The following is a 14496-nucleotide window of genomic DNA, read 5'->3' as shown; positions in this document are numbered from 1 at the left end:
GATTATGACTTATTTTGCAGTGTTGAATTTATAAAAAGATCTTTTGTCAGACATTGCACAGCACTTTGTGGGATGAAATTAATCCTATGAATAAAATTGCCGACGTCACCTAAAATAGGTACTTTATTTAAAGAAGGATCGATGAGGCTTGCTAAATATTATTTTTGGTGTTGATAAAAGCTTTTCATAATCTCTGGTTGCAAATATAGGATAAATCACAAAGTCTCAATGTTCCTCTGACACACTGGAGTTAATAACCATCATCTAATGATGACACCCAATAGTTCTGTGAGGCAACAGCCTGCTGTATTAAGTTTGTAGTATTCTTTTTTTCTTCCTATCTCAAGCTTAGAGTGAAAGAAAAATAAAATCTAAAAATGCACAAGTAGAAATTGGACATATTTTTTGACAAACAAACCTCTGAAGATTATCATCTTGTGGCTTGGATAAGTAATTTTGATTTCTACCTTCACCCCACTCTCCACCAATGTCATTTCCACACCATTGCCATTATAGAGAAAAGAGGACAATCAGAATTCCAACACTCTACCCTAGATTTCTTGCCCTCTTACTACACCCATTGGATCATGCTACCTCTGATTTCAAAAGAAATCACCCTACTGGTTTGTTATTTTGGTTCTGTGTGAAATATGATTCCTTCTGAAAAAAGTTTATAAAAATACTTTATTTCACAGTCCATAAATACTAGATCTTGGTTCACAGTTCTTTTCACAGGAAAAAATCCTGTTGCCTCCAGAGGTGTTTTCCATGAATAAGGGTTGTAGAATCTAGTATATTGTATATTACTGGTTTCTGTGACCTTTGGTGATTTTGGCTGTCCTCCTGCACAGAGAGACTATAATATACCTAGTTGTCTGAACTCAAACTCAAACTTCTTCACACTCCTGAACAGAACTATATCCTGGGAACATGATCCTTATTCCCAAATATTCAAAAAATCTGAAGAAAAGGTAAAAATAATATGTGTAGGATAAAAATGCACACAATTTCAAGGATACAAATTGACTAGGTCTTGTTGAATTAGGCAAAGTCATTTGCTTCTCTCCTTATCTTTGGTGCTTTAATAGGAAATAGTGAATTTATCTATTCAATTCATCAATTATGCATTTCTTTATTATTATTTGTTCTCTCCTTTCAAAATTAAAAACAAAGAAAACAAGCACAAAAGATTCCTTACAGAGAGAGATTTCCAAATGAATTATGGTCAGTGGAGTATTGTACAACATAAAAATCAAGACACCAATCCTTGTTCTGGGTAAAAAAAAGGGATTATAATAAAACATGGATTCTTACTTAACCTTCTTTCTATCATTGCTTCCTTTGGTACTCCAGTGAAGTTTATGGGCACTTTGTACAGGGTGTTCAGGAAAGGCCTGGCATCTCTGGTGTGAGGGCTACTTATTCAACTTTGATATTCACCTCTCACCCACTTTCACCCATGATTCCAGAAGCTATAGCATGTAAAGTGACCACAGTCTTAGCAGATGGGCTCAACTAGGTTGAGGGTAACCAATGGGCCTTAAACCCATTGGTGAGTTCTGCGGATGTCCGCTCCTAGCATGTGAAGACTCCCCCCCCCCCTCCCCTTCAACTTTGGCCTGAACCAATGGTAGATGAGAATAATTTGTTCCATCAGCTAAGACACTGAAGTGGACTGCTAAGACATTGAAGGTCAGGCATTGAAGATACCAGAGTCATCCACTGAATCCTGGTCTATTCCTAGTTGTCTTGAGTATATTTCTTTACTTTTAATGACTCTGGAAGAGAGGGTGAATCTGAAAAACTTTGTGCAACTCTGTCTCACTTAAATCCAATTCACATACAAATCAAGTCATCGCTCCATGATGTCATTGATCCTCTTCAAAAATGAAGTATGAACAATATGGGCACCTTGTCAAGAGAGTATATAAATTGTTTAAGATAAAATACACAGGATTACAAAGAAATACAATAATATTGTTTGCATAATTCTCATCCAAGTTCACACATCCTTTGGTAATTTGTTGACCCTAAAAGAACTCTTGGACTAGTTAATCATATTAGAGGCACCTATAGAATTTATTTAACCCCTCTGTCTAAATTACCCCATATGTAAAAAAGAGGTTTTTAAAAGTTCATATCTAATTCATAGGATTGTTTTGAATTTCACATGAGATAAAGTATGTAAAGTGCTTCTTAACTGTTAAGCTACAAATGCAACAAAAGATCATAGAAAATCTCCATACTGGAAGAAACCTTACAAGTTATTTTAGTCCAACACTCTCATTTTTCAGGTGAGAAAACTGAGAGCCAGATTGGTTAAAAGACTTTCTCTAGGTCACATGGGATGTGGTGTCATAACTGTTACTTGAATTGATTCCAAATCTAGCATTCTTTTCACTAGAACAGGATCCCTTTCCAGTCACTTCTAGCTCTGAAATTCTGTGATTCTCTTCTCTCCTGAAAATACTATTTTATATAAGGAAGGGAAAAAAAGCAGAAAACTTCCATGACAAAATCACCTTGGTTCCTCATCTTTATTCTCTCCTCTGTAAGACTATGGAAGTTGCAGGTAGGTGCCACCGAGCTCTGGGAAATCTGCCCTGTGAGTGATCAAGGGCCCAAGCTGATCCAAACAACTTCTTCATTAGGACATCAAAACCATAGGCGTCTTTCCAATTGCGGCTGTAACTTTTTGCTTGCAAGTGCTTTCACTCATTTTTTGAGACCACCTAAGGCTCTCTAAGGTACACAGCAACACAGTTTGAGACATCTCTGTGATGTTCTGTACATCATATACCTGCTAACAACCTGTCAAAGTCATCCTGACACCAAACCGAGAAGTTGATGGTTTGGGTAACATATTAGGAGAGATGAAAAAAAAGATGGTCCTCATTACCGTAATAAAACCAGCCGAGACACACTGAGAATCAATTACTGATTTGTGACCTGATGAACTAACCCTCAGTCAAGTAGGGAACTGCACTGAGCTTCTTACATTATCAAATGATTTAGGATGGAACACTGTCTGAAGGCTTGCAACAAGTCACGGGCAAATCCGTTTGCTTAAATTGTGGCTTCCTTAATTACCTTGTTCCTGAGCACAGGGATCAAATTGAGCAACTTAAGGTGCTAAAGCACTGTGCCAGCTGGAAATGAAAAGGAAATAATTAACACCAACAAGAGCAGCAATGAAGGTTGTGACACCTTCTGACAAAAGAAAGGAGTTCTAAAGTTAAGGTGAGTTACCAAAGTCCTTGACTTGCCCTAGAGTGCCTAGACTTTGAAGCCCAATTGGCACTCACATTGGCAGACTCTGCCATTTGTCATCAGAAAAAACTGAGACCTTCACACTTTCATTTCAGCTGAAAAAGGGGAAAGTGGAGGGTAGGTGATTAATATAATAACATACATGGAATCTGTCAGATTACATTCCAGTCTGTGCCTTGGTTTGCCCATCTGTAAAATGGGGATAATAACAACTGTGGCAACCACCTGGCAAAGATTCCATGATGATATACACATGTACATCTCTGTGCATGCATACATATGTATGTGTTTACATATGTGTGCATGTGTTCATGTACTTATATTGGACATGTATGTCTCTTGGTATATTCTTATAGTTAAAGTCCAGGCACACATAGATATATTCATATATATATATATATATATATATATATATATATATATATACATGCATATCCATATATATATATACATGCAATTATTCATACATTATTCACAAATAGACATATATAGATGCATATGTCCCTGCAAATTTTTCATGCTGTGTAAATGCTATGTATTGTTAAAGGAACAACAGGAACTATTCATACAGATTAAACAGATCACTAGTACAAACTGGAAGAAAGACACATTTAAATATCAATTCTGTATTCTGGTGTTTATGCTTCTTTGAGAAAAATATTATAATGGAAAATTTAATTAAAACACATGCACAAAGTTTTTGCCACTGATAGAACCATTTGTCTCTGTCTCTCATTCCCCAGAATGCAGGTGTCATCTGCCTGCCCATCCCCTGTCCTGAATCTTGAGTAGGCCCAGTGGGAAGAATCTCCTGTACCCACCAAGAGTGCTGGTTATTCAAGGGACATGGCACATTTATTGAAAACAACCTTTTCCCTTATTTTATTGAATCTTTGTTAGTCTTTAGTCATCTCATTTATCACTTCCTCATCCTGATCCTGTACAAAGAGGAAGCAAAGGCACTAAACAAAAGTAAGTGAAGCCTGTATTTATTGTTGGAAGAGACTGGATTCTCAGTGCTTGAGACCATGAGGTCACCAACTACCCAGATAGGAATTGCATTTGAAGGATCTAATTAAAGTTTCCTCTGTTGTTCTTACTCTAATACCTCATTATACCCCATGATCCTAAGTTCCCAAAGGCTACCTCAGCAGAGAATAATGTCCAGCAGGTCCTACAAATTATAAAACTTTCAAGTGTAGATTCAGTGATACAATGCATGATTCTTTTCCAAGTAGGTCAGTAACAGGATCACTAGATATGGATTCAGAGTATCTGGATTTGAATCCTGCTTATGCCATTCACTACCTATGGGATCTTCTACATAGGATGGCCATTGCTAATCCAGACCTGGACACTGGACCCAAATAGCCCTGGAGGAAAAAGTGAGGCAAATAAATTAATACAGCCCCCCTCATTCAAATCCATTTCACTTGCTTGTCATGACATAACCTCCCTTATGTCAAAGAAGATCATGACATCAAGGAGATTATGTCATGATATCATGGTCTTCTTTGAGAATGAAGGACAAACCTTATTAGCATCATGGAATCCTAAGTAAGCCACTTAACATCTCTGGGCCTCAGTTTCTTCATCTATAAAATGAAGGGGTAGGCTAGATGACCTTAAACCACAATCCAACTCTAAATCTATGATGCTCAGCCTGGTTAAGTTTGGAGGAGCTCATCACCAAGTGATTGGTAATTTTTCCATAGAGGTTCTCAAAGACCAAATCCTAATTTGGAGAGAAATGTGATTGGTGTAGGGAATAACCATACCAACAAAATCATTTGTTGGGGATGTTAAAGAATTGCTGAGTAGATATAGGTTGAAGTAGGTGAACTTTTCTGTCCTTTCAAATGCTGAGATTCTGTGATTTCACAAATACTTGAAGAACTGACATAAATACCAAAGCCACCATCTAGATTTTAAAGGACTTTGAGGATTCTGAAGTAATCACAACAGTTGCTTTGCAGTAGGTCTACAGTTTCTGTCAATGACCAGCTGACTCAAGTAAATAGAAAGGACACTACAGCAGCTGATCATTATTAAGTGTGCTATTCCCCCACACACTCTCTAACACACACACACACACACACACACACACACACACACACACACACACACACACACACACACACACACACACACACACCCCCAGCATTGGGACATTTGCCTCAAGGAAAGAGTTCCATGAGACCAGTAATACTTTTGCTCACATTGAGATTAAGTGAATTAATCATTCTCTTCACTGATGAATCAACTCAATCAATACCTGATGTGTCATCAGGATGGAGGATGACATTTTCCATGAAGGGGAGTTTATAAAGGATGACTCATCCAGCAAATGTGTGATCCTTCAGTGACTCAGAGCTGGAGACATGTTTGGACAACTGGGCACTTAACAAATAGGTTTGTGGGATATTCATTCTCTGAAGGGAATCTGTCATTCTTAATGGTGGTGAAGGGGACAAGGAAGCCCTGGTTTGTTCCAGAGATGTAGCATGAATTTAGATGTTTGGGTTCTACTGCAGTCTCAGTCAACAAATTTACAGAATGAATTCAGGCTAGTCACAACTTTCTTTGGTCCTTCCTCTATTTTCTTTTTAATAAACTTTAGCTAAAAAGACTAATTTCCCAGTCACTTCACAGGATCTCAATGAGAGTTAATTAACTAATGACTAAAAGCATTTAGGGTTAGATTGGGAAGGATCTTTATACATTTAAGATTCCCTTATCCCTGCCTGGAAAAAGTCTTTATAAAACACATATTATGGGCTAAATACTTTGTTAAGTCCTAGGACTAGATAGAGAAAAACGAGAAATTCCATTCCATGCCTTCAAGGAAGTAACATTCTAATACAGGGAAATGATACATATGAAAGAATGGTGACCAGGAAGGAATGTTTGGTTTGAGAAGCCACAGAGATTGTAAGTGGACCTTTAGGGGAGTTAATTGACATAGACCCTTTCCAGAATCAACAGCAGAATAGTTTTATTTACTCAGAGGTTGTAATCTGAGATGAAAGCCGAGAAAGAATATGCAGATGGAAAAGTGTATTTGTCCAGACAGTATGGTAGGATTGATGGCAAAAAAAGTGTTGGGGAAGAAGGAAAGCAAGACTAGGGTTGACTAGATAAGTCCTCAAACAGGACAAGACAGAATCTAGATGGGATAGTTCCAGATCTGAGAAGGTTCAGGCTCCAGGAAGAATATATCACCTTGCCAAATCTCAAGGTTCAAGAGTCTCAATGGTACAGAAGCAGGCAGGGAAGATGATAAAAAAAAATATATGACTGACACAAATCCCAATTTTGAATCTGTATAGCTATAGTAAATAAAATATCTTCTAGGAATAAAACATGGTAAGGAATAAGTCATCAATAAAGTCTAAGGAAAAAAAATAAAAGTTTCTAAAATTGTTTTCCTTCCTACTATCAAATAAGATAAAATGTTAAGCACTTTGCCAGCCTTAACATTGTCTATTAATGCTATATTATTATCATTAACTATTCTTCAACTTAGAATCCTTCTTTGCTTCCCCTTTTCTGACTGACAGCCTCTTCTCTGGACTTACTCTTCATTTGTTTAACTCTCCTGTCAACCAAACTGTTAAGTTATCCATTCAACAACATTCACGGAGTACTTTCTCTATAACAGGTCTATTGTAGGTGTTTCTGCTGCAGTTGCAAAGATAAATGAAATTCTCACTGTGCCAGCAAGGAGTAGAGTCCAGTGGAAGAGAGAAGACACAGCCTCAGGTGATTAGAATACAAGACTGAATGTATTAAGTCCTTCTAGAGGTATGCTAAGTGATTAAAGAGTTGGAAGAAGGGAGAAGTTCTGCTTCCAGCTGAGGGAATCAGGGGTAGCTTCATGGAAGAAACAGCATTCAAAATGAGCTTTGAAGGATAAATAGAATTTCAACAAGCCGAGATGGATGAGGAAGACGCTGCTGGAGGTAACAAGCTTATTATTCCTTTGTACCAGAATATTAATAGAAATGTTCTTTTAAGAAGGAATGTTTTTAATAATATTCTCTATATAAAATTATGAGTTGTAATGAAAAGTATAGGCTATCCCTGGCCCCATCCCTCCTTGTCACCCCTGTGGGGTCCTAAATCTGTCTGTATTTTCATCCAAGGTCCACTTTGTTTTGCCCATTTTTCTCCCAACTCATTATGGAAAGGGAGATGGGATTCATTATGCTTTTACCAAATGCAATGTGATCATCCTGCTACCTATCCCCCTCTACCTTTCTCTCTCTCTCTTCAACTGATTTGGATGGTGGGGAAAATCACCTAAAAATAATATTGCTCAAAAATTTTGGAAGTAGTTATCTTTTCTGACTCTCCTGCAGGCACAGAGTTGAGTTTTCTTTTGCAGTTAGGTGAAGTTAGGATGTTAAGGAAAGTCTTCCCATTCTGGGTGCATGAGGGCTAAATCCGCAAGATATGTCCAAATGGAGGCAAGATATGATGGGAAGGGCAGCAGACATCATTATAAGAGCACATCAGAGCAGTCTGCTCATGTAGATTGGATAGGATGAAATCAAAATCTTCCCTATAAAGAGCCAGAACAGAATTCTTCCTCACTATAGTCTAAGATTCATGTAGTGCTTTTTATCTTGTTTAAGCCTCAGAACAATCTAGACTATTGTACCCATTTTATAGATAAGGAAATTGAAACTCAGAGATCAATTGCCTTGCCTAAGATCACCTATCTAGTAAGTGGAGAACTAAAATTAGGACCTATCTTCTATACCATGTAGGGAATTAAGGGGCTTCCTGGAGCAGTGGTATGCCAGTTATACCTATAGTTCCACGTTAGAAAATGATGTGCAAGAAGACAGAATCCAGTTTATAATAAGAGATAGAATCTGAAAAGACTTTATCATCTCAAGGTGCCACAAATGATGGTGGCACTCCCAATCTGAGAGAATGTGCCCCTGCTATCCAAACAGGCAGGGAAAAGAAGGGTCCATGTTTGTCCCCCATGTTCTTTGTTTCCTCTTTTCAAGTTCCATAAAGGGGTTCTCTGGAAGAGGCAATGTTCTTTCCAGGAGAGGATTATTTAGGCAAGGTTTCATTAACTCACCCTTACCACAGGATTGTGGGGAAAAGTTAAATGTAATGCAATTCTTAAAAGAATGCAAAGCTTACTCAGAATAAGCAAAACTCATTTATTTACATTATTATGAAGTCATTCCCTTTATTCTGGACTGGAACTGGAGATTTCTTTTAATCAAGGAATTGGATGAGAGTAATACAGCCCCTACTCTTCCACATAATATATGTTAACAAATAGTGTTTGAAGGGAAGATAGTTAAGGAATTCTACAGTGTTTAGGAAGGAAAAAAGAGGCTCAGCATGTCCCATCCTATACTTGAGAGTGGGAAGGAGAATTATAAAATATTGAGGATCAGGAAGCTTGAAAGGGAGGAGAAATTGTACATTAGCAGTTTCATTGCTAACAAGAGGCTTCAACCCTGAAGAGCAGTAGGCCCAACATTATATCTATATCTATATCTATATCTATATCTATATCTATATATACATATATACACATATATATACGTATATATAATGTGTATATATACATATATATATATATATATATATATATATATATATATATATATATATATATATTCTCGATGGAGGAAGCAGAACTCACTTGCCTCCCTGGCTCTGTCCCTATCAGAGTGAAGTGCTACTGGCTCTCCTTCCCTGCCCTTCTGGAAGCCACTGTGATTCATTGAATTTAATATTGTCCCAAGTTTCACTCCAGGGAATGCTGCAGGAATGTTTTTCAAAAATAGCACAGCCATTAAAAACAGAGTCTATAGACCTTCATTCTATAAAAGAGATTCTTTATTCACTTACAGCTAGGGCCACCAAACAGTTCAATAGCTACAACAGCCATAGGGTACTTCATAGTAAGAGGCTATACTTTTGATTTTTCCCCTTTATTCCCTTTATGGCTAACTTTATTAGGATTAAGGATAAAATCTTAGGCCTGAATTATGGGACCTATAGCTGAAAGGAGATGTGCATGGTCATATTCTTCTCTTGAATATAGTATGAAATATAAACATGTATACATAAGTATATATATATATATATATAGGTATATATGTAAATATGTATATATACATAAATATATATATACATATATACAAATACATGGTTTTTTTTCTTTCCCCTCTATTTTTTCTAAAAACCCATATTATCTATACTTTGTTTATGGCAGGGAGACAGGGATCCTTTGAAAACATTGCCATAGATCCCTTCCCACATCTATAAAAGTGCCTCCATCTAGACATTGCAAAGAAATAAAAATCTCTCTATATATCCTATTCAACCCATGCTGTTGATGACCAAAATTATACATACAAACACACATACTTCATATATAAACAGAAGCTGTACTCCTAAAAAATAATAAATAAATTCCTTCCCTCTTCATTTTGGGTTTTCTTGAGGGTTCTCTATTGTTTTCCGATGCTCAGGGAAGTTTGTCATCTTCCAAGATCCTGATGTTCTTGCCCACTGGCTATTTGGAACAAACTCCCCAGGGTTTACCTCTCAAAATCTCCCTTCAATGTCACTTCTTAAGCTGTTATTGCTTAAAATGAAACTATGTAAAAAAAAAAAACTTGATTTTTCATTCACAAATAAAAATATTTACTGTTTCTACCCTGCTCCTGTAAAATGGCCTTTTGGCCTACTTAGCCCTTAACCCCCACGTCTCCTAGGACTAATTCAGGTCTTCACATGCTTTCAACTCACAGACACCAGATTTCCTGTATTTGTTAAAACAGAACAACACATTTTTAACAGAACAAATTCCCAAACTAATCATTCACATACCAAGTTTCCTTAATGTTATATCCCAAAGAAGATTTTAACTAAGATATAAGAAACTTTATTTGGGAGGGAAAGTTGGAGCATGGAATCACAGTTGTTCCCCTATCCCTGCTTCAGGAGGTACTTGGTCTCATAGGGATGGGTGCCCTTCTCCAACATGAGCCAAGCATGAAACTGTTAAGTTTGGAGGGTTAAAAAAGACTGAATAAACTAAAAAACATTGAAGGAACATCCCCATACAAGACAAGGAAAGGCACTCAGGAATGGAAGTTGACCTTGTCTTCACTGAATTCACTTGCTGCAAACTCTTGTCCCATTGTTATTAGTGGGGGGGGGTAAATGGGGGGGTCGAGACTTCCCAACTTTCCTCTCTGCAGTGCAACCTCCACCTCCTTCATCTCCAGCTGCTTTTGTTGATCCCTCTTGTGCTTTGTCCCCCTATGGAATGCCTGTTTAAGGCCATGGCCGGTTTCATGTTCCCACTAGCCCACTTCAAAGGAACAGACCAGTGGGGAAGCATTTCCTCGAAGTTTATCTCCTTCTCCAGATAAATGCCATTTCAAATACAGCTGGAAACATGATGTGCAATCTCATGAAAGTTGTCAAATGTGGGCTTTAAAAAGTACTTGAGCCCATTTCTGCCCTTCCTGCTATTGCCATTTCATTGAATGTTCCAAAGACTAAAGGTCTGCGATTTCCATGAGCTCTTTCTGTTCTTGAACACACTTGAACACACATTAAAAAACTATCTCTTGGCACTTGCAGCTCAAAGCACCAAAGTAAAAATCAATTGTCCAGCACTAAACTAAAATGAAATATCCTTTCCTGTAGGTAGGATCCAAGCACACAGACATCAATGCTCAGGGAAATACAGGTATATTTGAAGGGGGAAGGAAAGGGAAAGGAACAAGCCATTATATATTTCCTATTATGGGGCCAGCATTGTGCCAAAACCTTTTTTGGGTACTTATCATCTCATTTGATAGGAGATGGAAGTTCCCAAAATCATATTTTTAATATGTTGCAGAAATCTCTGGGAGAACTCACACCAGAATGCAACCCTTCAAAGAATAAATAGAAAGTTATGTAATACTTAGGAAGGATCTGTGAGCCAGGAGATTCTGATAAGCAAATCAAATAACATCCTAAACAGTCAGTAAGCATGTTCTGTCATAAGGAGGATGTTTCTGGTCATGTACCCAAATTTAGAATGTCTGATTTGCAAGGCAGACAGAGATGTGATTTTCTGTTATAACTCTGAGTTCTTTTACACTGAGAAGGAAGAGACAAAGTAACCTTTAGCCAAGACTGTTTCTAAAAGAGACAACTAAAGCCACTTAGTCATCCTCATTGGAGACTGTGCAGGCCTAAGAAGTATCATGATATAGCAAGAGACAACATATAGTATTGTGCCAAAGCCATGACATAGCCACGTTTTCAATCAAAGGACCTTCAATCAAATCCTGTTTGACTTTGGGTAAGTTAGTTTCCTCATTTTTAAAGTGAGTCAAGCCTGATTCAGGTTTAATTCCAGATCTAAATTTATGAAACTAAATGAATAATTTGTTAGAACTTGTTAGAACTAGTGAACTACAATTGATATAGAAAAGAAATAGGAGTAGAAAAAGCAGTAGTATCAGAAAAGAGAAAAGGATATTTTTCTTTCTCCTCACCTCTCATTTCCCCCCTCTCTTAATTCCTTTTATATACATATATATATATATATATATATATTCACCCTACCCATGAAGTATGAACATAAATACTAATTAGGCACATTTGCATTGATTCAAGAAAAAGTATACTTGAGTACTAGGTAAAAAACTGGGAGAAGATAATCCAAAAAATTCCAAAGGAAATTGACAATTTCCCTGAATCCATCAAGCCATTTTCACTGGCAGAATAAAATAGAATCTGATGATTATATTGGGGGGGGGGGGGTGAGGGAAAGGGTTCCTTGGGGGGAGGGAAGGTTTTAGAAATCCTGAGTATCAGAGAATGTTCTATTCCTAATCATAAAGCATTAACAAATTGCTTAATTGGTGAACAGGGCAAGATCCAGCCCCCTCATTTTTCCTTCTATAGACCAGCGTGAACTGCAGTTATTCACCTCACATGTACCATCTGGAGTTAACCAACATCCCTATAATCCATAGTAGGAATTCAATTGTATTCAACAGTAAGGGATAGCTGAAAAATAATTTCGTGTGGTCAGATCAGTTTTTTTCTAGTATGATTACCTAAATTTGAATTTTTTGAGAACTTAAATATTTCTTACAAACCTTCAGGGAAAGGCTCTCAGGTAACTCATGGTTTCTGAATGGAGGCCAAGAATGAGGTTTAAATCTATGATAAGTCCATAAAAGAGGGACCAATCCTTTTTTATTATATATTACCTCCCCAGTCATTATGAAATCATTTGGTATTCATTGTGATAACACCAATCATTAATGTACTCATTTGGCATTCATATGACTCTCTTATGCACTTCTGTAGGAATTCTGTTGTAATTAACCATTAGTTAATGTTAATAGTAATAGATGTTTAAAATAATTTGCTACCAAATACGGTCACTGACAGCATGGGATCAATTTATTCAAGTTATCAGAGACTGGAAAGAAATCCTTGTCTCTGTGGAAAGTTGCTAAAGAAGTAAGTGGGGGGAGCTTAAGATCCTCTTTGTCAAATGAACAAACTCCAAATAATGGTCCAAAGAGCCTTGACCAAAGGCTTCTTAGTAAAACTTAATCTGAATTTAAGAAAGAAATTGTGATATCTTGGCAGCTGATTCAGCACTTCTTTCTGTTTTTATGCAGATCAACTGTGCCCTAAATTATCTGTCTCATATTTGACTTAAAGAGAAGTTGAGCTTTTCTGAAAGCAAACAGACCTGATTTTCCAAAACTATAGTTCTAGAAAAGAAAGTTTGGAGTAATACTGAGATGAAAGAATACTTTGCACTGGAGTCAGGAATGAAACTGGTCAGTTACTGGAAATGAATTTTAATGGATGGGCAAAGATGCTCTCTCCAAAGTTAGTCATGATCTCTTAGTTGCCAAATCCAATGGCCTTTTCTCAATCTTCATTCTCCTTGACATCTCTGGAGCCTTTGACTCTGTTTATCACCTCTTCACCTTAACATCTTCTCTCTAGGTTTTCAGGATACCACTTTCTCCTAAGTTCTCTTACCTGTCTGACTGCTCCTTTCTCTGTCTCCTTCCAGATCAAGCTCTCTGACCTTAGGTGCCCCACAGAATTATGTCTTAGGACCACTTCTCTTCTTCCTCTGTTTTACTCTCTTGGGCAGTATGGTGGTACTGTTAATAGAGCACAAACCCGAGTCAGGAGAATCTGAGTTCAAATCTGATCTCAGACACATGAAAATTGGGTATCTTAACTGTAATTGCTTTGCATCCAGGACCATCTCTAGTTGTTCAGATCCATATCTGACCTCTGGATCTAGTGGTTCTGGAGAAGAAACAGAGGCTTATGACTTAGCACAGTAAATCCAAGGGGAAATTCCAATTCACTTGCTTGTCCATGGCATTACCTCCCTGATTCCATGGTCTTTAAGAATGAAGGAAAATCATCATCATCATCATCATCATCATCATCATCATCATCACCATCACCATCATCATCACTTCTCTTGGCAATCTTATCAGCTGCCTTGGATTTAATTACCATCTTTATTTTGATGATTCCCAAATCTATTTATCCTGATTCAAACTCTCTGCCAACCTACAGGCTTGCTGTATCTAACTGCCTTTCAGACATCTTGAACTGACCATCCAGTAGATATCTTAAATGAAACACATCCAAAATGGAATTCATTATCTTTTCACCAACCCCAGTCCTCCACTCCCAACTTTTCTTGTTCCTGTAGAGAGCGACATCTTCCCAGGCTCACAACCCAGGAGTCATTCAAAACTCCTCACTCTCTCTCTCTCACCTTCTATATCCAAGTTATTGACAAGATCTCTTGATTTCACCTCTGCAATATCTCTTAGATACGCCCCCTTTTCTCTTCTCACACTGCCACCACTCTAGTAAAGGTAATCAGTCCCATTCCTCAGTCCCTTTATATTCAATATATTCAGAGGAAAACAGATATTACAAACTTATGTAATAACAAAATCTCTTCTGCTTTTGCAAATTCACTCCTTAAGTCTCTCAAGTGACTCTACTTGCAAGTCTTCATCACCTTAACACCTGGACTATTATGGTAGGCTGCTCTTGGGTCTGCAAGTCCCAAGTCTCACCCCATTCCAATCCATCCTACACTCACTTTTTTCAAAGTTGAAGGTTCAAACATGTTACTCTCCTATTCAAAAAATTCCAATGGTTCTCTAATAC

This window comes from Macrotis lagotis, chromosome X (genome assembly GCF_037893015.1).
Source record: "Macrotis lagotis isolate mMagLag1 chromosome X, bilby.v1.9.chrom.fasta, whole genome shotgun sequence".
In the NCBI taxonomy this organism is placed as follows: domain Eukaryota; kingdom Metazoa; phylum Chordata; class Mammalia; order Peramelemorphia; family Peramelidae; genus Macrotis; species Macrotis lagotis.
The sequence above is the reverse complement of the archived record's forward strand: the minus strand, read 5'-3'. Positions refer to the sequence as shown.